The sequence below is a fragment of the Thermobia domestica genome, chromosome 9 (genome assembly GCF_964235325.1).
Source record: "Thermobia domestica chromosome 9, izTheDome1.hap1.1, whole genome shotgun sequence".
In the NCBI taxonomy this organism is placed as follows: Eukaryota; Metazoa; Arthropoda; class Insecta; order Zygentoma; family Lepismatidae; genus Thermobia; species Thermobia domestica.
In genome coordinates this window covers 118,939,643-118,966,551 of record NC_137462.1, presented here as the reverse complement: position 1 = coordinate 118,966,551, position 26,909 = coordinate 118,939,643, and the positions used below count along the sequence as shown (strand labels likewise).

Below are 26,909 nucleotides of genomic sequence, written 5' to 3'. Positions count from 1 at the left end.
TGACTCATCAGTCCTTTGTTCTTCAGGGTCCATTGGAGCCTCTGTTACTTGTTTCCACTGAACCTGCGATGGTTTCTTCACAGCAACTCTTACACAGAGTGCAGCTACTCTCAAATGTCGATTCACAGTAATAACTGAAATGTTTGTAGGATGACTACGATTAAATTCTGAATGGAGTTCCGCTGCAGTAAGTTTCAAATTTCTTTTGCTAAACAATACAATAATACGATTTTTCGTACGTGACGTAATACGAGACTTTCCTGTTTGATTTTTGTCCACATTCTTTCGTCCGCTGAAAACGCTTGATGGAATAATCAAAAGTAGATGGAGTCTATTTTAGTTTGAAAGATATTTGACGAATAGCAAAGCCCACATTATGACGCGCAATGATTCCAACGTGTGCCTCTTCATTTAATATCTTACCTCTGTGCGTGATTTCTAACAATAACGGCAACAAACCCTCAGAAGAGGCAAAAACATCCACACAAACACTGTTCAAAGCGTCACAGTACTGTATCTTATAATATTGTTCACTAACGATGTAAACTCCTGATATTATTTGTCTGATAAGATCTGTATACTAAGGAATTATATTCCAGGGGTAACTAAAAAAAGGAATTAACTGCTAACATTTAACCGTACTCCGATCAGACAAACTTATTTCATGATCCTGATCACATTTTTTAAAATTAAAATAATCGCCGACTTTACAATAATTCAATAATCTTTCTTTTTTACTACATATAACATGTTACAGAAGGGAGAGACATTACAGAGACTTACACAAACAAAATATTTCGAATTAGTGTCATAAAGCTCATAAAAAATGTAAATTGAAGCGAGTGTCCGAATATATATATATTGCCTCAACGTCATTGCATAATATATCTGCCTCCAATGTTTCACTTGGTGATACCATATTTTTAATTACGTTCTTCCATCTTATTAGCACACTCATTCTCTATAGCGTTCCCTCACATTATACCTACACAAACTATTGTTGGATAAAAATAAAACAATTGTAAAAAAGTCATATGTATTATCCAATTCAAAATTGTGACGACAAAGAGCAGCGTCCTTAATTGCTAAAGGGAATATTCTTTTCATTCTATAGCTACCAATTGACGATTTAAAAATAAGGAAAAATAAAACTTTTACAACTTTTACAAGGCGTGTCTGCCACTCTCTTTCGCTTACATTCATTTGTCAGCTAAGTTAATTTCTAGGTGTCGTTTACGGCCAACTTGTGATTTTGTTAACGATGAGAAAACCAATAAAGATACATTCATGCCTGTTCTTTCAGGTGCAGGAATAACACCAGTGGTCTAAATATATCAAATTTTCAAAAATTCATACATCTCTCTATCATGAAGGCGAGGATATGAGATGTGAATGTATAGTTTAAGATGGAATCAAACCACTGTAGAGCGTTCAAATTTCGATGCGTTCCCACGGGGAGTCGGGCCTAGGACCTGTTGTGCACCAGAGGTACTTGTGCTGCTAGCCATTTTTTAAAAGTTAACTGATTAACCGAATTTTTAACCGATTATCGATTACTACACTCTTACTAATTACACTTTTTACCATTAAAGCTTAGCGACAGGACATGAACACAGAAATATGGAGAACAATTAAAAATTCAACCATATTGTTCAGCTTTTCCCTATGGATTTTGCATTTTCAGCCAAACTCTAACGCTCGAGACCCCTAGGCTATTTATTGCCTCTGACTCCGCTAAGCCACCAGGAAGGGCTTAATTGATAAAATGAATATGTATAACAAACTAAGTACAATTAATTTCCGTAATGAATTTCTTCGTTGCGATAAACACACACAGCTAAATTATGGATTTGATCAAAGCCAAATATGACATGGTTAATCGTGCATACTGTGAAGTACGGATTAATGCTGAATTTTGCTTGTTAGTGTGTTTGCGAGAAATTTAAAGATCATTTTAAAAAAAAAAAAAATCTTAAAATATGCACCAAGATTTAATGTGGAATTGAATCACTGGAATATAGCTATCCCCATGAGAATTAATCCCTCCTTCCCCATCATAAAGGTGAAAATGATAATTATTTAACTTTGTGTACGGTATTATATTCTACAGATGTTGTTTTTGTTTCATATATCTCTCTTCAAAATATCGGATTTTCAGGTCACTACTAATTAGCTCAAATGATCGAGAATATATATGTATATATAATTAAATAATATTAATTTTGTTTTAAAAAGTCTATTTTGCTTTAACATTTGTATTATACATACATTGTACTTTAGAGAGTTGTACACACACACACACACACACACACATATATATATATATATATATATATATATATATATATATATATATATATATATATATAAAACTCGCTAATGTACAATGTATGTATGTTAAAGCAAAATAGACTTTTTAAAATAATATTAATATTAGTTAGAACTCCGCTCGTTGCTTGGCAAAATCGGATCATGCATATTTCATAAACCTTTTTAGTGGAAAACAGAAGTATTTGTAATATATTGAAACAATTAATATTGTTCCATTTTAATTAACGAATGCCATTTTATTCACACACACACACACACACACACACACACACACACACTATATATATATATATATATATATATATATATATATATATATATATATATATATATATATATATATATATATATATAGTTGTGATGTGTGTGTGTGCTTATTAATTAAAACTATTAAGCATTTATTTGAAACTCTTTTATGGTTTTACTACGTTTAAAATTTCGAAAAAAAAATCAACTGGTATGAGAGTAACTTTAATAACAAATGTGAAAAGGGGAATCCAGAGGTCAAATATATAATTATTCCCAATAATTTGAAATTACCCCGCTGTTTAAATAAATAAATATTACAAGTCTCAGCGTAATAAGGTGATCAGTGCAAACTCAAGAGGGAAAAAGAATGTGAGAATCTTGTAAAAAGAGTGTTACGAATGAAATATCCTGTAGATCATAGACTCTGGATAATCCAACACAAATCTGATTAACGGCATAGAAGTATTAAAAGCGCTAGTTTTCTGGGGAATAACATCTAATAAAGGAAAGTTTTGTGTGAATTAATGCCTTTATTCGCTATGAATTAATTTCCTGGATATTATTATACCAACGCATGTACTCGAAATAAGCATAATCATCCTTAATTTGAAATGTTCCTTCATTGTTTGAAATACCTAGTACTTAACAACGAGTCAAGTAACTTCATCAAAACGATGAAGCAGTGAGCTATTGTGTACATCAAAATAGTGAGTGGCCAGATTATTAGGTTATAAAGATTATATGTATACGGGGGTCGTTTGAAATATTCTTGGAATAACATTATGCATACTTGTACAAAACAATGACTTACCTCTTCAAAATTGTGTTTGCTTTTCCATATAGTTCCTCTTGACACTAATACATTAATACTAATACACTAATACACTCTGATCCAACCATGGTCTAAAGCCTCTTTGGCATTTCGAAAACCTGTAAAATACCGGTAGTAAATACCCATAGATTCTTTAAGCTCTTCATCTGAAAATAGTCGAAACCTACTAACGAATTTTTGAAAATAGGTAAATCTCTGATGAATCCAAATATGATGAATGAGGTGTATGTGGAAGAAAATTCACTCGAACGCAGTGATTTTGTCAATTGAAATTCATATCGGTAATTTTTATTGCAATGCAAGATGAGTTTCTTCCTTGATAAATATAGCCTTTTTGTGTTGTCATATTTTTTCTGAAGTTGACTTTACAAGCTTTGCATAATATTCAATGGTAAGAGTTTGTCAGGTGAAAAAATAGAATCAATAAGAAAGATACCTTATTTCATCTGGAAAACAGAAGAAATGATTTTTTTCTGTTTGGAAGTCCATAGTCAAAGAGTGTGCCCATTGTCTCGAATACTCTTTAGTTTCTTAGTGTAGAAGTGTACCCATGTTTTATCGGTACTTATGAATTGATGCATAACAATTATTATTATTTTTTTTAAAAGACGGATTTAGTTGCCCTTACAGATTTGCACTCCGATTCATTTGAAATAAGAGCAGTTGTGGCAACCAAGTTCCAGACATTCTTTATGCCCAACTTTGCGCTCACAATGTGAAACATCCGTTCACCTGAAATGCTTAAAGCCTCTTCCATATCATTCGGGATACAGATAAAATCTCGCGAGTCAAAACCTCGTGGGCCAAACTCTCGCCTGGTCAAAACTTCGCCGTCCAAAAGCTCCCGGACCAAAATCTCGCTTAGCCAAAACTTTGTGTGATGAAATCCCCTTCCTCTTCCCTAAGTTGTGCCGTCAAAATGAAACAAAAAAAAAAAAAAAAACATCCCAAGCCCGAACCTCATCTATGTTGAAAATTTGATCACATTGGTTGTGTGGCTCAAGAGATATGATGTCACAAACATAGTCATTTTCATTTTTGCAAAGCAGGCATTGGAATTTTTCTTTTCATTATTTTAATGCAATTATGTTATTACTAAATATACACATATAGCAATAAGGTCTAGAACATTCTACATCAAAAAAGTCGTCTTGACGAGGTTTTATACTGACGACATTTCTTCCCAGGTGAGATTATACGTTCTGTGTAGTTTAGGCAGACGAGATTCTGTGTCGCGAGATCAGGACCGCGAGGTTTTGGATATGGCGAGATTTTGGGACGCAAGGTTTTGGACCCCGAGGTTTTGTTGGCCCGTGAGGTTTTGGCCCGCGAGGTTGTCCGCGAGATTTTGGAGGGCGAGGTTTTGGCCCGGCGAGATTTTGGCCCGCGAGGTTGTCGCCGCGAGGTTTTGTACCCAATTATATCATTCAGCTTTTCATCTGCCATCCTGGAGTACTTATCGTAACCGTTATTATTATTATTATTATTATTATTATTATTATTATTATTATTATTATTATTATTATTATTATTATTATTATTATTATTATTATTATTATTATTATTATATTGTTATTAATGATAATAATAGTATTTGGTATAGTGGCAGATTTAGGTCGTCCACTTCGTTCATCATCGAGGCTTTCATTACTGTCTAATGAAAGCATAAAATGATTGTGTTAATACAAACCAATTTTAACGCAGGCCAATGGTCGCAGCATGACTACCGCTTTAACATGTTATTTCTATATCAAGAGTCCGGTGTTGCGTTTAACACAGATTCGACATTACCGGTTTGACATAGAGCCGGTGTTCAGCTGTGCGAAAATAAGAATTCAACAGTGTTAAAGAACCGAGGGAATGAACGAAGATCAGTGATATTGGTATTGGTCAGTGATAAGCAAAACCTTTAATTTGCCAAAAACAGTGATTTAGCAAAGGTCTTACAATCATCTCAAAATCCTGTGTATTAGACAGCTGTGCTGTAATTTTTAACATACAATTTGCCTTGTAGGATATAATGAATATCGTAGTACATGATATTGATATCTCCTTTTCGCGAGTAACGCTTTACACTGTAAATTTGACAATTATACCAAATAACGAACAACGTATTATATTGTATGTAATCTTTGACGAAAATAGTTTGGGAGCATATGAACTTTTTTTAGTCAAAATTTACATGTACTGAAGTGCTGCCATCGTTTTCGATACTCTTACATTTGTTTTCACTGTATTTTAACCCATAAAGATACTTTAAAATGGGTGTGAACGAGAAACACTTGACATTGCTTACGACTACTTTGCTGGGTATTTCCCGATATTCTTCTTTCATTCCGAAAACGTGGTTGTCAAATCACAACATTAAAGTTTACTATATTTCTGTTTCTCTTCGAAAATATTTTGCTCCTCGTAACCTCTTATAAATAGTTCATGCCGCACTTTATTATTGCTCATAATAGTCATGTCGTTTCATAAGAAAGAAGATATTTTTTGTAAACGTACTCCATACTACAATTACCATGTCATGTAGTTGATTTAACCACTACCATTTTAACAATTTACTCCAAAATCCGATAGAGTTGAAGTAGCACCAGGAACGTGCCAAAATTCAACACACAAAGGGTAACACAAAGCCATTGTGTAGGTCTATATTACCCATCACAATATCAGGTAGTTGATTTATACACTACCATTTTAACTTATTACTTCAAAATCCTATGGAGTTAAAGTAGCAGCAGGCACGTGCCAAAAGTTAACATACAACGGGTAACACAAAGCCATTGTGTGGGAGTATAATACCCATCACAATATTAGGTAGTTGATTTAACCACTACAATTTTAACAGTTTACTCCAAAGTCCAATGAAGTTGAAGTAGCATCAAGAGTGTGTCAAAATTTAACACAACTTGGGTAACACAAGACCACTATATTGAATTAATAGCCATGTAGTTAAATCATTCACAGCTCTTGTTCTCAACCTCTTGCATTAGCGTATTACAAGAGTATATTTATTATTAACACCGTCGTAAGTCGTACACACCATCAATATAGCGGCTCGCGTACCACAAGTCAAGAAACTCTGCTTCACACCATTTTTATATCATTATGTATATATGTTTTTTTGATCCCTTCTTCTTCAACTACCTTGTAACTACTCGGTGTTAAAAATGTATCTTTTTGAGCATTGCAACTGTACAATTACCTTCAGTAGTTCATTACTGATGCAGACAGTAAGAAGTTGCTATGACGGAAGAGTGTAATAATAGTGGCATTCTCGGTTTGATACTATTCCTTCCAGGAATTTTTAAAACCCACTCGTACATGAGAGGTGTTCTAATCATTCTGGGACTTTTCGTAATAAAAAAGGTACAAATTTCAAGGAGTATAAACTGCACTTACTTTTCAACATAATCACTGCTGCTTAACTTATACACTTATTCCAATATTTAACCAAAGTTATAGAAAAACGTGTAAGTATGTTTGAACTATTTTCTAGGACATCCTGCTATGGACATGATGACCTCCGAGGAATTCTTTTAAAGGTCTTAACAGGTAGAAATCACTCGGTGATCCTTCAATTCAGCAGTGCAGACTACAGGACAACTCTTCTGAGACGGTCAAACTGGAAAGCTGTTTTGGAATCCAGAGTACACTTACTTTTCAGAACGGCAAATGGTCATGACTTATTGCATTTACTGTTCCTACCACAAGACTACATACCTTTGCAATTTCTCGAGAGGTTATGTGACGATTGTCAGTGGTAATGTGTTCAACGCGCTGAATATTCTCAGAAATGATTGCTATGGGCTGGGATCCACCATGATTAGGAATATCAAGTACAGACGTACGGCCAACTTTGAAGTGTTTGCATCATTCAAAGGTCTTGATGAGGCTGAATGTATCTCATCACTGTATTGTAACTGACGTCTTCAGTAAATTTCAGATGGTTGTATGCCTTTCACAAGGAAATTCATTATCACTGCTCCGTGTACACATTCGTACTGCTGTCCACTTGAATAACGGTGGGGGGGGGGACATGGTGGCTTACCTCTAGTGCGTGGGGTCTCTAGTTCGATCCCCGCACAAGTAAGTTTGTGGTAGAGAATATGGTGTCTCTGGGTTTTCTCGAGATACTCCCGTTTCCTTCCACTTTCTCATTCCACCAATTCGTCCACCATCATCCACTTGCCTTAATCATTGTCTTCCTTATCGAAAAGGGCGCAATCGTGAGACGTAAAACTGAAATATTTCATTTCATTTCATTTTGAATAACGTTCTCTGAACTGGTGCACGAAATAAATGTCGCTTACCAGTAACAGGACGGAATTGCCAGTACCTACTGCATGCCCTACCTCTTGCCTGGGATTCTAATTTTAAAAAGTCGAATTGACTTGAACCCTAAAAAAAAGTCTCGAATTAACTTGAACATACCTTGTATATATAGTTCAGATGAGAAGTTGTGTTACAGATGAAAATTACTCCGATTATGCTCATTAATTGAAAGATATGTCTTTGAGCAGTCTACTTGAGTATAGTAGAATTACGTTGTAATAAAACAGAATTGCCACAAGGGCTGTAACTTGTGGGGGCCAGGCACGAGGGGAAATTGTTTCCCTTTTAATCTTCCCGTTGTTCAAGGTGAAACATGGGTGTACGTAATTTGGGCCCTACTTTAGTAAAACAACAACTGGGTCTCCTAAAAGTAATTAATATATTTATTGGGGTTTAAAATTCTAGGGGGCAAATGCATATTTTAATAGAGCGGATCAACTTCATATTGTAATATTTGATAGAGTAACCATACACGGGTTTTCCCCTCATCTTTTTATTATATAAAACGTTATAAAATTTAGATACAAATTTCTCTAAAAAATAAGTAATTTCTTTAAAAAGTTTTTTCCTCTATAACTGGACCTTTTGCTCGTTGCAACTGGGTCTAAAGAAACTTTTTGTCCATTGCATCTCAGAGGTAGGGTTGGTATCTCCTGCTCATTGCAGCTCAGAGGTAGGTAGTATCTTTTGCCCTTTGCAGCTCGTAGATGAGTAAGGAACATCTTGCCCATTGCAGCTCAGAAGTGAGGTTACGGGAGTGTCTCCCACCCAGTGCAGCTTGGAGAAATAGGTCTGATGTCTCCTATAATAACTGATATCTTCTGCCTCGAGGTGTCCGTTTTTATAGCCAGGCTTTGGAGGCGAGGTGTATGGAGGGGTTGAAGAGTTCCTCTCCGTACCCCTTCGTGTCCTTTACGTGTACCATTGTTGACGGCTGATGCTTGTGCCGAAGTATATGATTCTATTTACTAATATGAGTGGATATTTCAACATTTTTCTAAAGGACTCAAATATTAATGGCCCCATGGAAAATTCCATGCTTGCCACCGATTTCAAGGATTGAACATCAATTACGTTTTATATCTATGAAAGCTGATATCATATATATGTATCCTCTTCGCACTTTAAAAATAGCGTGGAGAAGATGGTGTAGATATATTACTTTAAACAGCAAGTAACATCTATTGCAATTTATTTATTTATTTTGTTTCATTTGGCTAACTCGTCGCACTTCTGTGCACCTACAATTTGAGTACAGTTTTCACTAAATTTAAAATAATGTAGTTTTCTGTACGTTACAGCTATACCACGGATATTCCCAAAATAAATTTTACCAAACGGGAAGAACTTTTGTCGCTGATTGTAAGGTTTTTTCTCTTAGCTTGTAGCGATAAAATTTTTTAAAAAAAATTCCGATGACTTTTCTCAAGAGCCGTCACTACTCCTGTGTAATTATACAGTGGGATATCGATAACTCGTAGCTAAAGGAAATAGATAAAAATTCGAGTTATTCAGTTTTTCGAGTAATCAAAGATTCGAGTCATCAAGGTGACCACAACAAAAATTCAAGATACTGAGATTCCACTTTCCTCATGAGAAGTGACAATACACATATAATTTCTATAACTCGAAGTTTTATTCGTTCAACCTCTATAACTCGAAGTTGTGGAAGTTCCTTAAATTAAATTAAATGACTAATAAAAATAAAACATTAGACGTGAATAAAACACAACTACAGTACACATTAGCAACAATGACAATTACTAAAAGCATAGCTATTGCTTCGAGCTATCGAGATCACATCAAGAGGAATTCGATTTAAAGAGATAAACTTCGAATCGTAGAGATTCGCTAATACGAAAGTTCGAGTTACCGAGATTTTTCAATACAATTACGAATCCCTTAAAATTCGACTTATTGAGGTTGTAACTTTTTAAAAATTCGACGTACAGAGTTTTTTTTAAAACACTGAGTGTTATGGAGAGTTCAAGGGAATGTGAAAACGTTCGAGTTTTCGAGGCCCGACTTTATATACTGTTCATACTGTGCGATATGTATATAGTTGTTAGCTGTCTTAAATGTGTTATTCCTCCACACCTTACACACATACAGTAAAACACAACTTTGTGCCACAGCCTTGGTCTTTTGACACCTCTTCATTATTTAATGTAGAATTATGTAAAAAAAAAAAAAAAAAATGAATGAAAGAAAGAAAAAGAAAAATGAATAGCTACTTCAATAGCAATAATAGAACAAAAACAATGATAGTTAATTTATTTGATACTTGTTTTCCCTGCTGTAGCGGAGACAAAATTGCACTCTTTTAGGAATCAAGAAAACTTGACAAGGGGAAACAGATATTGTCTCCAAAAAGAGGAAAAAAGAAGAGAGAAAAATGACCCATTTAAGTTCGATACACTGCAAAGAACTTTTAAGACAATTCATCAGAACTAGAGAGAGAGAATAGAATATATATCAACCATCAAGTTTATAAGAGACATCAAACAGATGCCGCACTCTCTATCAGTAACAATGCATGAGTTAGCAGACGCTGTTAATTCAGGCGACGAGGCAAAAGACGTTGTGGGACAAGAACACAAACAACCCGCCGCTTATCAAAATGAAATAACAATCAAAGGAAGAGTCCTTTTGGAACAACTTTGATGCAGGCTGGCATGACAATAGAAGTTGTTCCTTTTTCAGTTTGAAGGACATCCTTTTAAAAAAGGAATCTGTACCAACAAAAAGAGAAATGAGAGAAATCTGGCAGGAAGCGGGCACAAGTACAGTGATAAAAGTAACGCGAATCAATGCAGCATGAGAAAAGTGTACGCCTCTCCAAGAAGCTATGAAATGGCTGCTTTTACGTGTATAAAAGTATAACAAGAGAGGAGGAGGAGAATAAAGTAGATTAAACTATTCTTATATGTTCTTCCTGTTTTCAGTACACGCTTTAAGAGGCTCTCAAACACTCCTTTATTCTGACGCAAAATTTCTTGTCATAACATAAACCCCCAGACAGGCTTAATCCCTTTTTATTGCATTAATTGTCCGAAAGTGTTTGCTTTAGAGCTGCCATAATGTAATGTTACGAGTCAAGTATAAAGAGCATTAAAATCAAGTATCTTCAGAACAAACACAAGAGCGTACGAAAAAAGGGAGATGAGAGGGAGTTAGAAAGTAACATTAAAATATACTGAGCAGTAACTGTAAATCAATATTCAAAATAAGGTTTGAAGTTCTTCATTTAAGTTCAATTGAGTTTACATCTTATGTACTAAAAGATAAACAGTAATCTACGTAAAAGAAGTCATGATATTTTATTCATGGTGTTGAAAACTATTTTTTGTTTTTCAGTAAGGCCAATTTTCACTGTGGTTTCAACTTGATTAAGTTTAATGGCGGCTCTTGAGAGTAGGCACATCGGAACATCATGTACGTTTTCTTCCTTTAGTTTGAAGCTACAAAAATGTAATTTTTTTTTACTAATGTGAGTTCCCTTAAGAGCCGCTACTGGACAAGCTTTTAGCCTGTGATTCTTATTTTTGTTTCATGTAACGTTGCGACTTCACAAATACTGCTGAAACGGAAAAAATTATTGGAATTATACTCTTCTTCCACAGATAATATATTCATTTCTTGCTATTTATTATCTAATTTGCTTTAGTAGAAGGATCAGTACTGTAACCGAAATTGGCAGTGCGTTTCAATCACTTCCGGTTTTAGTAGAAGAAAGATGGATAGCTGTCCCTTAAGTTTTAAAGACAAACTGTTCACCTGATCGACGGGAAATCAAAGCCTGATTCTGCGCCAGTCTAACTCAAGCGTTTACCTTGTCTGGTAAAAAAATCACAGTCGAAAAAAAAAGTTATATATTTTAAATATTTTTCATACAGGTGGAAAAACCAGAGATTGATTTATTTCTCTATGTTCATTGAGTTAGAAGAGACCAGAAGTTTCCACCTAACAGTAAAATTCTAAATATTGTTCTATGCTACGTGACTTCTGTAGGTGAGTGGGTCACAACAGAAATAGGTTTAGAGGAATTTAACCACAGTTACACGATTCATATAAAAGACTGCCGTAAATTTGCTTCGGGGGCCAGTTGGTACAGTGGAGAGGCAAGGTAGTTGTTTTGAAGAAGTCTCCATCGTTCGATAGAGATGGATCTCTCCTGCGCATCAAAGGTTGCATCTTCTGGTCTCTTCTGCCGAATAGTATTGTAAGTGACTATCCTTCTACTTATCCTATAATATGGATAAATGTTGAGTTGTGATTTTCAATAGGAAATGTTCAAGATTCTTACCATGTAATAGGAAATGTCTCCCGTCTAATTCTCACTTCATAAATACTCAATTAACTAGCGTTCACTTTTTAATTAGTTATTAATTTTGTAACTTCATTTAATTTGTCATATCATATTTCAATAAATCATTATAAATATACTAGCAACCCTTTTTACATCATTTAAATTTATGTTTCCATAATTTAACTAAAGGTGTATCTTATTTAGCAGTGACAGACATTTTGGTTAGCCAATGCTCTTGCCAAGATAATTCGTTTACATTTGCTAATGATATTATGGCTAAGAGAGTTAAATATTACACCCCACAAAAGAAAAGTACACCACACTTGATTATTCAGTAGTACATGTGTCGTATTTCTCAATCTTTGAAGAAATCTAATTAAAGTTGTTATTCCTTAAAAATAACCATAAAATTGAGTTAAATATTTGTATTCTAGTTCTTACAACATTTTTTTTGTTGCAAAAAAATTATCAAAAATTAATGTGCGGGTTATACGTGAGAATGATAAAGCCGACCACATAGCAGTATTTACGTGGTATATACATACGTACTCGAAGTGTACGTCTTCATTATTGTTGGCTTTAATGTCGTCTGCCGTTTAATTAAGTGAGAGAAGTTAGGGAGATAGGTAGGTTCTTAATCCTTTTAAGAATAATCTGCTTATGCTAAAATAAACTTATGCTAAAATATATATACGCAGCTTTACGGAAACATAAATCCGTAGATGTAATTATGTGGCTTTACATGATGATAACTACCGTTCTAATGTATGAGATATTATGCGTGTAACTCTTACTAAAATATAGAATATTTTCATATTTGTATACAGGAAATTTGGGGGAATAAATTGGGAAATGAATTTTCACAGGAACACATAAAAATCGACTAATATTGGATAATTTCGGAGCTATAGCTCGCCAAAAATTGTCAGACCGATTCCAAAAGACGTCATAACTCAAAATGAAATGTCGGATGATGATTTCGTTGAATTGAAATTCAGCGGAAACGTGAACCTGCAGTTTAAGGTGGAATCTGAACCATCATAATGTGTTCAATAAAAAAAAGGAAAGAACATTCTCACGCTGAGAATCGAATCTTGGACCCATTGTACCAAAGATGCAAGTACTAACCAGTAGACCAACGGTGAGCATATATATATATATATATATATATATATATATATATATATATATATATATATATATATATATATATGATATTTCGAACAGACCTATTAATGTATCAGTGGATAAGAATCCAAGCTGGCGATAACATTAACATTGAAACATAGAAGGAGACACATGAGATCTGCTAGAAACAAAAAATATTATAGATCAAGAACTGAAAACTATCACATATTCCATATCTATTGACATAGAAATGGTCAGAAAATAACTACCATGTTTTTTTTCTCTACCTTCATCCGACATTCTGTTCTCGCGTTATAATCCTTTTTGATTTTGTTTCCGAATTCTGTACATTGTATAATGTGTATATTATAGACAAGTATTGACTCTCGTAGATATTGTATAAATTGAAGATAAGCAACTAATAAGATAGACTATCAACAGTTGATTTCAGGGCCACAATATACCAGCAATAAAATTCCTTGATTAGCTTCTAATAGGTAAAATCAACAGGGAATACAATATGCTGCATCTCGCTTCTATAAGTACACCTGTGATAGTGGTCAAGGGACTGTGACCTCCTAGTACACTATGTGGAAGTTGCGGACATCATTACAAGCTGCGGTTTTACCTCACCTCATGGGACGAACATAGATGCAAGTTATGTCCCTTGTTGCACTGGGAACCGAACATAACATTCTGGTGATCAATCTTCAAATCCCTTGTCGGAATTGTGAAAATATTACTTAATAGTTTAGTATATTAGTTGCACTTTGTATGTTCTTTAGCTACAAATGTTGAAGTACATGTTTTCTGTTATGAAATCATCAAAATAATTTTCTCTTGAAAAATCATCAATTTGTGTTAAATTGTTAAGATCGCACAGTTTTGAACACTTTTATGAAATTTTTAAATACAATCATCAGACCTCAGCTTCCTTCATTATATATATATATATATATATATATATATATATATATATATATATATATATATATATATATATATATATATATATATTACGTAAGCTACGAAATGACCAACAGGTTACTACGGACCAATGTACTACGGATCTCCAAGTGGTGAGTCCTGGATTATTTCCAATACTTGTTCTCAGCAATTGGAAATAAACGAAAGAGCTGCATAATTCCTTTTAGTCGCATACAGAACACTTCTTGTTTTATTAAAAGTGATAAAGTAATTATAACACTCATATTTTGTAACGTTTGTCAGGAAGGAAATTCAATGCTTTTTTAAATGAATTATTAACAAGGTTTTTATGTTTCTGGTGCACAGAAATAGCCGTAATAAATTTGTTTCATGGATTTATTTGTCTTTTCCTATGCTATTTCAATGACTTAAACTATCGAAGAATATAAGAAATATATATTTAAAAAATCTTGTTTTGAAAAATCAGTTAAAAAGTAATTTTTTGGCTGATTTTTCTAATATTTGGATTCTACTTGGCAGCAGAAAGAGTTGTCTGATCGAACTGGGATTTCTAATACGTTTTATTGATGTCATTTGGTCAAAAATACTCACTATCCGTAAACGGATTTCGAAAAAAAAAAGTTTTTTCGATACACCCTAATAAACAATATATATTATCATAAAATTTTTCAACATATAAATTCTGACATTAACACGTCTTGAACTAAATATATTAATTACAATTTTCTTATTTACAGTTATTATATCTTAAAATTCTTTCATAATCCCTAACAACGATGATCTAAGTGTGCATTAAGCATCTCTTTTGTATATCTTAGTACTATCACACTTACTATTTTTAAATGAACTTTGGAATACTTTTTTAATATATTGTTTAATCTGTCGTTAATGCATTCCTTGATTCAACTATTAATATTAAAACTTCAAACCTTTAAGAGTTTCCGAAAAATGAACATATTATAAAGTTTTCAATCTGCATTTCTCCTCCTTCCATATCGAATTTCCAAAAAGTCTTCCTTAGTGGTACCTTGTGTCACAAATCTTAAGTACTAGCCAACTTTCATGTTTCTAGTAGTTTGGTCTAGTAGTTTATTAGTCAGTCAGTCAATCAGATCTCTTATCTTAGTCGGAGATTATGTGAGACTAGCCACATTTCTTACCTATCTCAGACGTCTTCCTCAGTTTATATTATAATACAAGTTGAGATTATTTAAGATTAGCCACATTTCTCACCTATCTCAGATGTCTTGCTCAGTTGATGTTCTAATACAAGTATATAATATTCCTTAAATTCCAAGAGGCATGGTCGGTGAGGTATAGATTCGACCCCAAGGGGCAAAATTTATTTCTCATATTTCTCAGAGTCGTTTGCTGACGCCCCCATTATACCGTCCTTCTGTGGGGCAACTTCAGCCGGAGCGAGATGCTGACTATTAAACTGCTGTAAGTGCCGAAGTCGAGTGAAGTGGGCAGCCATTTCTCAACTTTGTTCATGGGTTTTTACTGGCCTCTACCGAACTGGGAACATCTTTCAAAGTTACCTTTATATTGCATAATCTTATAATTGAAAATAGGGAACACTAATGTATATGAATACTCTCTGGCACAGTAAAGACGATAGGGTTTCTTTAGAGTTAATGATTAGCGTTTCCGCTACTGTTTTGGGTTCCACATTAGAATTTATAGATCCATATCTCAAACATCCCTTTGTTGGGAACAAAATAACAACAATAGTAGTAAAATATTTAAATTTTTCAGTTAGACATTATTAGATTTACCGTAAATCATTAAAAAAAAATAGACTCCTAGATACAGCCTTCGGAGCTAACCTACCCTGGAATTATTAGCAATTAATGACAATACGTAGGAAATGGACAGAAGTAAGGCAGGTACCATCCTACCACTCACCTGATGAAACAAAAACAAAGCGGAAAAAAATCAGTCAGAGTAACGTGTTATAGGATATGGATCTGGAACTTCAAAACTGCAAACCAAAAACCTAACTACTACACTGTAACTTTAATAAGTAAAATTACAACATGATATGGTCGTCATGTGTCATTTGATCATTGCTAAATTACAATCCAGCCCAACATGAGGATTTAGAAATTAGATTTCTGGGCTTTCGACATTTATGGCCATATTAATCAATTACGTATGAGGGATGACGTCCCTCGGCGATCGCCCTATCCGAGGAAAGAGAAGGAAGGAAGCGATCTGAGACCTATATGTTAGGTACCATCCCGGCATTTGTCTAGTGTGAATGAGGAAAACGTCACTCATTTTTGATCTGAAAAAGCTGTTACACTTTTTCGACTGGGTGTCTACACCGGGAATAGAACCGCTCATAAGGATTACAGTTGTTATTCTAATAATAAGTGATTTTCTTTTACTGTGAAGCAACTGTAGGATTCCAATTTGTGTATAGGAGTCCAATATTCTAACCAGAATGTAGCCTTGGCAACAACAGTCGTGGCAGTCCAGTCGTGCACTGGAGCATTATCATGCAGTGTATGAGATTGGCGCACAACGACTGACTCAAACTGACGCAGATAGATAGTGGAAACTGATCTATTATTATTTTTCATAGATGGCACTGTATGCTATGAATAGTTCATTATCAGTGGCGTGAGATATTTCAATGTGAGACCTAAAACTTTTCGAAATAACCTCATACTAGACGACGGGGGACGGATATAGCCGTTTTATAAGACTTGCATTATTTACGCACAGTACAGTTTGGATGTCTAAATAGAATGAGACAATAGCACGATTCATCGCACCTTACTATATCTCTCATTTACAATAGTGTGAAGTCAGATTTTTGACATATTTTACAACCAATTGTTCAATGCGTGTGTCTCGTTCCAGTAGGGGTAACTATTTCGGGTACAAATCTGCAGCGGCGCAAATCTGTCTTCAACATTGGAAGGAGGGGGGGAACAGGTAAGACCGTTTCTTTTTCTTTACTTTACTTTTCTTTTTTCTTTTTTCTTTTTCTTTTTCTTTTTTTTAGCGATGTTCAAAATATTTATGAAAATGAAAAACAATGCTATGGAGGATCAGGAGAGCAGAGATGTCTCCAACATTGGGAAGTGGACAGATTTGATGCTTATTCTGGCGAGGGACATCGATTTCATCTCACTTTCCTTTGTGGCAGTCGGACACAAATCATCACATTTTCCCCCAAAAAACACATTTCAAATCGGATTATTAGGGGCACAGTTCACCCTAGTTCGAAGATTGGAGGGGACATGTTTACCTCAATCTGAGTAATATCTCGGATTCCACTTTTAATTCTTAGGTCCTATTTCATCATAGCATACTAAACCAGAATACTAAAAGACTGGGTGAGATTTCTTTATATACGAGGGAAGGGATTAATGAATTCACTTAGCATACTTGACTAGTTAAGTTTTGAGCAAATGACGAACTAGATCAAGATGGTTATTTTTTTAAAACATACATTCATCTAAAAGAATTAGATTCCGAAGGGCTAATAGTGGCCGCAAGAGGTTGATCCTTCCTGGTCTCTGCGTAGTCACGGCCCTACGTCGCTACTGGAATTGGTACTGGTCGCTACTGGAACTCCAATCAATAGTGTGAAAACTTTGACACAAGTAGTTTGTTTTGTATACTTTTGGAAGTAATCACAATTCTATGTAACATAGCATACTACGTGATTACTAGTCTTAATCAAACAGGTTCTTTTTCCTTATTGAGAAAAGACGAAAATATGAGATGTTCCATTTAGTAAAGACGAACTCAGTAACGAGTTTTTCCTTCTTTTTTAAAAACCTAACGTGATACGTGATATCAACAGGAATGCGCACGAGACAAAACGAGACAGAATTTTCCTGACAAAATTCAAGTCGAGATAGCTTTTCCAATAGAGAAATATACATTTTTCGAGTCGAGACATCACTTTTACAGCTCATTTTCGAGACTAGAGAGCCTCAAATCTTGTCTCGTGCGCATTCCTACTTATTTCCCATAATAACAATCCTGATAATAATTGATAGTGAAACGTCTTTCAGGTTTGCCTTTACGAAGGAACTTTAAACTGGATTTCTCCGATAACAAACTTTTGTTGAGTTCACCCTTACTAACCGAAACTCGTTGTCTGTGCATCCATCCATCCATTTATCTAACTATCTATCTATATGTATATATTTCAAGTTAGATAAAATGTACGTATATATATATATATATATATATATATATATATATATATATATATACACAGTAGAGCGTCGATTATCCGAACGTCGGTCAACCGAACGACCGCTTAACCGAACTGTGTACTCGCTCGCACCTGTTACTCTCTCACCCTACCGCCTATCATCCCCTTCACTCCCAAACCAAGTTTCCCACAGTCGTTGCCGCACTGAGCCACCGCTGGCGGAACATTGCTTCATAAGGCGCTGCTGACCGGCCAAGCCGCCAGCAAAATGCGTATGTAATATGTACATATTTTTGTTTAATAAACTGTACCACATACTACTGTACCACATATATATTCCTACTAAAGTTGCCTTTGTACGTTACTTTGTAATACTTAAAAGAGATGCCTGTTTTTATGAATAAATTTACTGTACAGTACTTCTTTTTGGCAAATAAACATGTACAGTTCGATTATCCGAACAAACCAGTTTTCCGAACACCCATGTCCCCCAATTACTTCGGATAATCGGCGCTCTACTGTATATATCTTTGAAACAAAGAATCTTTGCAAATTATGTATAGCCATTCTGTTTTATGGGAATCCGCTTGCAAGGAAAAGTTGCATATATATATATATACACAGCATTTTTATTAAAGAGGTCTTTCCCTTGAAAGAACATATGCTCTAATTGCATTACATAGTTTCTGATGCTATTACCAGTTAAGTGGAGAAAGATGGGAAAGAATTGGGCTGTTCGTAGAAGGACATTGTCGCTACTTAAGAAAGAAAGACTAGACAATGTCGCAGCATCTCTCTTTCTCTTTATCTCTCCCAAGAACAAAAATGAAAGTCAATGAACGAACTTTTTTTTTTTTTTTTTTTTACCTTCTACTCTGCGTATTTTTTTCTCTCGTTTGCCTTTCGTAGTCTCTCCAGACATCCACCGCCTTCTTCTGATTACGCAGTTCTTGTAATGTTATTACGACATTGACATTCTAATTACAAGGTCTGAAGGCTCAGAGAAGAGAGAACAACGAAGAAAGAACACGAAAGAAAAATAGGCAAATGAGAGTTGGATGAAATAGGCAGAAGGAAAATTGCGAGGAAGAAATGAACGTTTTTAAAGATAAAAAGAAGAGAGAGACCCGGCAACTTTAGTGAATTGAGATGATTAAATAATAATTGGTTGTCTTTAAGGTACATATTAGAATATCAACGTTTTCTTTAATAGGAGGAAATTCAAGTTGATTTTTCTTGCAATTTTTGTCTTTACCAGACTTTTTAAATGTGAAAATCATTCTACTTTTGCTTTGAAATATATGCAATTAAATTTCTTAATCCATCAGGAATTGCTATTCTTAGAGTGTAGAAACTTGGTTGTTGTTGGTACTTGGATGGAAGTGGAACTGCAGCTATTCGTGGGATGATCCATAATCTTAAATTTTCAAGTTGCGTTTCACAGAACATATCTGCAAATAATATTACTATTTCAGTTATGCTGATCATTTTTCAACTTCTCTGCTTTATATCAGACATCCAAAACTTGGAACTAGTTATAAAGTTTTCCATATTCAATTACGTACAAATATGTAACAAAATAAATAGGATGACTTTATGGTTTGTAGTGTATGTATAAAATGGTGTTGTTTGATAATTGTACTATCCATTTCTGCAGTTCTCAGATATACTGGATTGGATTCAAAGGCGTTCTCGAAGGAAGTTTCACACTGGTAAAAATTAAACTTTTATTTCTTCAAATTAAAAGAAATACGTACCTAATTGCTGTATATATCAATTTGTAAATTAAATAACTTTTCTTCCCTTGGTTTGAAACAATGAAACTTCAACATTCATCGATGTGATCTTCCTCACGAACTGCCTTTGATTGGGTTCTACTCTTGTTAGCTGGTCTCTTCCCATTTTCAGATACAGTACTGAAAAAGAGAGATAATTTTTCTCTGTAAGTAATGAAACCAATTTTCCAATGAGACAACAATATGATGATGAATAGTGTGTTAAATATATGGATGTGTTAAATACGGATATTAAAAGCTTTTCATTGATAAGTATGATTCGAAAAAAAAAAAACAAGAATTCTAGGAATGATACAAAAGATTGCGATCTTGACTAATAATTAGATTTTGGGTCAGGGACCATAAAATTTTTGAACTGTCCCTAATTCGAGTTTTTTTTTTTTTTTTTTAGATCATACTGAATTAGGTGGTACTTTGGGTTTGGCTATACTATATGTAGTAGTTCTCGTGACATGAAGCGTACAAGAAAATGTTTGATTGAATGAAGTATATTGTATATTTTTTGTATCAGGGACCACAACAATTTTGAATGGACCCTAAATCGAGTTTTCGTTTTTTTTTTTTTTTTTTTTTTTTTTTTTTTTTTTTTTTTTACGAAATAAGAACATCATACTAAGTTTATACATCATCATGAGTTAAGTGGTAGTTTGGGTTTGGCTATACTATATGTATTCTCCAGATATAAGTCCTACAAGAAAATTTTTGCCTGAAATATATTGGATCTTTTGACCCAAAATGTGAAAAAAAAAAATTCTAAAAATTCAATTTTGATAATGAAGAATCTCTATCGAAATTGTTTACGTTACGTAAATCAAGTCAAGAAATCTTCAAATAGTCAGTTGCTGATTAAATGATGTGGTTACGTGGAAGATCTAGAAGAACATTTTGCATTTATCTGTAAATTTTAAGATTTTTTTCTCTTCGATTAAAAATCTTCCACGACGATAATAATAATAAAAAAGTCTTTTTGATATTAATTCCACACTTTTGTTTGATGATTGTTTATTTGTAAGACAAGAACATACAAATATAGTGCTATGAAGCATGGTACACATAATTGGTAATCAAGAAAATACTGATTTGTAAAAATTATAATTTATAATATATAAATTTTAATTCTTTGCTTTGTAATCTAATCGACAAAATTTTAAAAGGTATAATGGTGTATCCTGGAATACAAACTAGTATAGTATTACCAGAACTACTTTCAAGATAATCTTTCTCTTTAAAATAATGGATACTACATGAATCATTTCCTGTATTCACAAACTATAAAAATAAATAAATATATAAATAAATTTAAAAAAGAGCGAGAACATTATTGCCCAATTTTTTTTTTTTTTTTTTTTTTTTTAGAAATACACTACTATAAAATCATACACAAATGGGAATCACTGAACAAAATACGCAACGTAACAAAGAGAAAGAAAACGGGGGGGGGGGGATCAGAATTAGAGAAAGAATAAAAAGGGAGTTAGATGGGAATAGTGAAGCGTTGCATCCAAAATCTCATTTTTGTAGTCGTTGTGGCGTGAACGAAATGGGAGTTTAGAAAAGAGAGAGAAAGAGAAGGAAAAAATAGAAAGAAAAGAGGAGGTTAAGAACAATGTATAACAGGAAGTTATATAGAAGCAAAATTCATGAGAAATAAAAGACAAAATGTTAAAGAGAGAAAGAGAAAAGGCAGGAAGAAATGGTACCAATAAGAATTATATAGTTTGGAGTAGATTCTGTTTCTTTGAATCTGGAAAAGGAGAATAGGTCCAATTTTCTGAAACCAAGCGTGAAATCCAAACCAAGATGAGAGAAAATGAAAAGAGCTTTTCTGTGTGACGTTACCTAGCAGAGGTTTAAATGAGAACTTGGTTCAAATAGCGTATGGTATTTGTTGTCCCCATTACCGAATAGTACCATTGTTCTTGACTTTTTTTAAAAAAAAATTCCTTTCTTGTATTGATCAGCAAAAAATCCTTTCAAAATAGCGTTTTAGTTGAGACTCATTCAAGATCCCGTATAAGACTAATTAAAATAACAGAAAGGCGCTTTTTCATTTAAAAAAAAGTAAAAAAAAAAAAAGATGCTTGATGGTACAGTATAAGTAGTCTATTGTTAGCTTTCTCATTATCTCATATTTCTACGGTATAAACATAACCGGCCTTAGGTGGTGCGGGGCCCGATTGGGAACATTTTGCTGGGCCCCAGGTTTACAACTAACTTGCACAAAAAGGCTGTAGAACACACACACACACACACACACACACACACACACACACACACACACATATATATATATATATATATATATATATATATATATATATATATGGGAGGTGATTCCTGACACCAAGATAAGACGAAAAGTATAGACCAACTTGAGTGCACAAATGCTTCCTTTCGGAGTTATAGGCTGCCGAAAACATCAAAAAATGAACTTAAAAGGTCCATAGCTCGAAAACTATGGGACGTACGGTAGTCGGGTCAAGATTGCACTTAGGAACTAATATGCGTCCTATCCAAAAATGGAGGTTTCAGAATCCTGTGGTACTTCGGCAACAAATTTTTATAGAGGTAGTTTGTGATTACTTGAAATTATATGCCCATACCCAAACTCCCTCTATAAAAATTATTATGGAAGTACTTCAGGATTCTGAAACATGCAGTTTTGGATATGGTACATGTTAGTTCCTTAGTGAAGTCTTAACTCGACTACCGTACGTCCCATAGTTTTCGAGCTATGAGCCTTTTAAGTTCATTTTCTCATGTTTTCGGCAGCCTATAACTTCGAAAGAAAGGATTTGTGCACCCAAGTTGGTCTATACTTTTCGTCTTATCTTGATGTCAGAAATTACCTCCTCCCAACGTTGTCGGTGTTGTTTTGAAACACTCTGTATTTATTACATATAGATAGATAGATATTGCGCTCTCCCTGCTGATCTAGGGTTATACCCATTTCCCTTTACGACGTTTTTCCAAAATGTTCTGCTGAAAACACTTACCGGTACTCTGTTCATTGCTTATAACAGCTAATTTTTCAGAGAAATAGCTCAAAAGGAAATGCAGACAGCGAATGAATTTTACAATACATATTTTACACTTGTGCCTCGCAATTTTTCAAGAAGGTTCTGTACCAGTATTTCATAGTTTTCTTCTGTTACAAGTAAACCTATCGATGTTGAAATCTAGTTTCTTGACCAAACTTGGCAGAGAAGTATGGAATATCAAGAAACGAGCGTAAACAAAATTTAAAGTGCTTGCGTCCATAAAGACGGCCACAGTTACCACAAACCTGATTGATCAGAATAAGCCATAACAATATATTTCAAGTTTGAAAATTTCATTTTATTTATAAAACGGGTAAAGGGATTAAAAACATAAACACATTAACGACGCTGGGAGGAAGTAGACGTCTATTTGAGAGTATGCTTTTCATGGCCGCCATCTTGAATTCGGCCATCTTGTATCTCGCTCGACTTTTTTAAAAAAATAGGAAGGGGGTCATGTAATATATCAAATTAAGCTAGAATTTTACGAGAAATACAATGGTTAAGTCTATGTTTCCATAAGTTTATATTTGTAAGACATAACGAAATGCACATTGATATGAATTCGTTGGTTCAAAGATTTCTTAACAACTTTTTGAAAAGAATTCAAGTCAGGAAAACCTAATGTACGCTAGGGAGAACATCGTAGGTAACTACTTAATGTATAATCAGCTTGAAATCGTTATCAACTGCAGACAAAATGAAATGGTGAAGACACGATCACAAACCTTAAGGAACTGATGGATGGTTGATGACATATTTTCCATTGGATTATTCGAGTTAGAAGAGAGACCTTCATAAGCACTAGTATACATTCAGTTTTCCTGACTTGATTTTAAAATAAAAATACATCCACGGAATTTTTCGCAGCAGAGGGCAAAGTTTGTCCTCTTGTTTTGAGCTCCTCCGTGGCTAAGCGGTTAGCGTACGCGCCTTTGGCGCGGGAGACCCGGGTTCGATTCCCGGCGGGAGCTCATGTGGTTCGGATTCCACGTTAATCAGTAGGTCCACGTCTCATATAGCCTCGCTGCTGAACGGGACGTAAAACTCAAAATCAATCAATCAATCCTCTTGTTTTGTAGTTTTAGTATAGTTATAATAAGAGAAAGGATATGCAAAGAAGTCACACTGAGGTTGATTTATTTGATACCATCTCGGTAGTGTCACATGACATAATCAGTAAAATGCCAGGAACTTTTTACTTAGTGGAGTGTTCAAAATAAAAGGGGGTGTGCAACTAGAATAATGATATACATTTTTACATAAACTGAAAGAAAACAATATTTTTACGCCCAGGGGTGTATGTGAGGAAATTTGGGGGAGTGTTAGGTGTGTTGGAGATGTCTAGGATACTTCCTGAACAAAATATCTATTTTCACAACAGAAGTTGTAAACATAAAAAAATAAAGTAACTACTGCAGCATTAAATTCAGAAAATATTTGCTTATGCCCGGAAACAATACAAAAACTATCATTATTTTTTACTTGTTAGGGAGAGGCCTTACCCTCCCTTGTGGAGTCCATGGATGTACCTGTATTGCAATATGTTCTGTGTACTTAACAACCGAGAGAAGTAGAGCCATCTTAACGGTACCATAGCCACTTGGCCAGACGCCCCATGAGTAGAAAGACTTGTATTAATTGTATGTATTAGGAGCAAAATTTAGTCATAGGGACCAGAACACATTTGTTTGCTCTGGGGCCTAATATACTGTTAAAACGGCACTGGAGAGTAGATTAGACTTGGCAGTATAGTAGATGTCACTAGCTCGAGGCCTCCTTGGGCGCAGGGCCCGATTGGGAGAAATCGGCCCAATCGGCTTAAGGCCGGCCTTGCGTGAAAACTAACTAAACCATGGTATAAACTTAGTAGTGTCTGATTAATTGTAAGCGAATGAAACGAAAGCTGTAACGCGACGTTGCCATGTGACTAGGTAGACATACTACACTGAGCAGATGGTACATAAACTGACGTGAATGTATACGTAGAGGTGGCAACACCACAGACCCTTTCATTCGCTAACAACGTTTAAAGGGAACTTGGAGCGTCGCCTCCAAACACCATCCAGTTCGTTCTCGCTTTTAGTATAATAGTTCAACCTAAGGTCACAGCTATTGCGGGCTAGCCATTTACGAATTTATACCCGAAATAGGTCTAGCAGTATAAGTTCTAATAGGCTAGTAGAAAATATTACAAACCATTTGCATTCGCATTTCATGTGCAGACTGATACAAAAGTCATGATCATATACAGTATCCAATCGGTGGAAAAAATGCAGATTCTAAGCAATGTTGCTTTTTGTGAATAGAAACGTGTATCATGTATGTTTTCACTAAGTAATATTGATACAAGAGTGCGAAATTAGGCTAGTAAAAGATACTTGCTGCTTTTTCTACCTTAGGCGGACCACTCTTGAAGTTACAATGTCAAATGAATGGATGTTGTATCTCAGTTCTAGGTAAACGATAAAGGAATATTTATCTCTATACAGGTTGTAACTCTTTTTACTGTGAAAAAATGTCTCCGAAAGTAAAAACTCCGGAGACAATCAACAGAATTCACAATGACATAACCAGAAATCCCAGAAAGTCGATATGGATGTTATCTCAACAGTTTGATATATCCTGTTCGAAATGTTTCTGGATATTAAAAGAGTATTTTCGAGAATAAGACAAAGTTAAGTGAGTTGTTTATTTCAGCTTGCCTTTTGTCTGAAATCCTCAATGGTTACTTGGACCACTTGTTCTTTCTGACAGATGAAGCTTGGTTTCAAATGTAAGGTATGTTATTTCTCAAATTACCAGACACAGCTCACAGAATAACCCACGTATTGTACATGGAAAACATTTTTACCGCCCATGAGATACGTTCGTGTTAGTAGTTAGCAAGACAATGAACAAACAAGAAATCTGGATACACTTAAAGTTGTTCTATATATAATTAACGGGAAATGAAAACTAGTAATTAAGGCATATTTCCACAAGATGCGGTGAATGCTCATTTATGACGCACATCAACACGTTGTTTCCGAACAAAGAATTGTGAGCAATGGTCTCTAGATCGTCGCACTTATCATTCTGCAATTTTTATTTATGGGGAGCTTTGAAAGGCAAGGTTTATGGTAACAACCTTCAAATCATCGATCAGCTCAAAGTGAACATTACAATTCGATACAGAGATTTTCTTCACTCTTTTATATACAAGAAACACAAAATCACATTTTTATTCGCCAAAACTCTTTCATGCTACTAACATATTAATAATTTAAATACTTAGTAAGGAAGGAGGAAATAATACAACACTAGCCACAAATCATATCAATTGCCTTTGCCATGTTTTCAAAATTTCACTTTTTCAGCCAGTAAAAATAATTTGAACTTAATATTGAAATTGCCAAAACGTTTTATTTAGTTCTACTTACTTAGTTTTGGAGAATCCTCTACGCCAAAATAAAGGTTTAGCTTACGGTAATGCCCAAGATTTAATCAGCAGCAAATTGAACAAGTTAAACTATTGCTGAAATGGAATTTTTTTTCCACTTAAGTTATTTTTCCAAATTGATTTATTTAATAGTTTTTCTTCAACAAATTTAGTCCAATACTCCTTTTTGAGCTTTAGTATTTGTACGTACTTCAGTTGTCAAACATATTTTACTTATGACAAAATTAGCAAAATTGCTGTTTCTCAAATCAGAGGCTCACACGTTTGTTTCCGTGGTAACGTTTACATTAAAACATATGAAAATGTAAACATATA

The 26,909-nt window shown here is 34.4% G+C and overlaps 1 protein-coding gene and 1 long non-coding RNA gene across 2 annotated transcripts in view; one reads left to right on the top strand and one right to left on the bottom strand.

Moving 5' to 3' along the window:
• Positions 1 to 26,909, top strand: part of LOC145694966 (connectin-like) — a 511,959-nt gene that overhangs the window by 241,130 nt on the left and 243,920 nt on the right. The window lies entirely within an intron of this gene.
• On the bottom strand, positions 11,113 to 26,840 carry LOC145694969 (uncharacterized). Its single transcript, XR_014133084.1, has 3 exons — positions 26,575 to 26,840; positions 20,073 to 20,231; positions 11,113 to 11,324 (listed from the first exon to the last, which is right to left on the bottom strand). It is a non-coding gene; the product is annotated as an uncharacterized LOC145694969 (long non-coding RNA).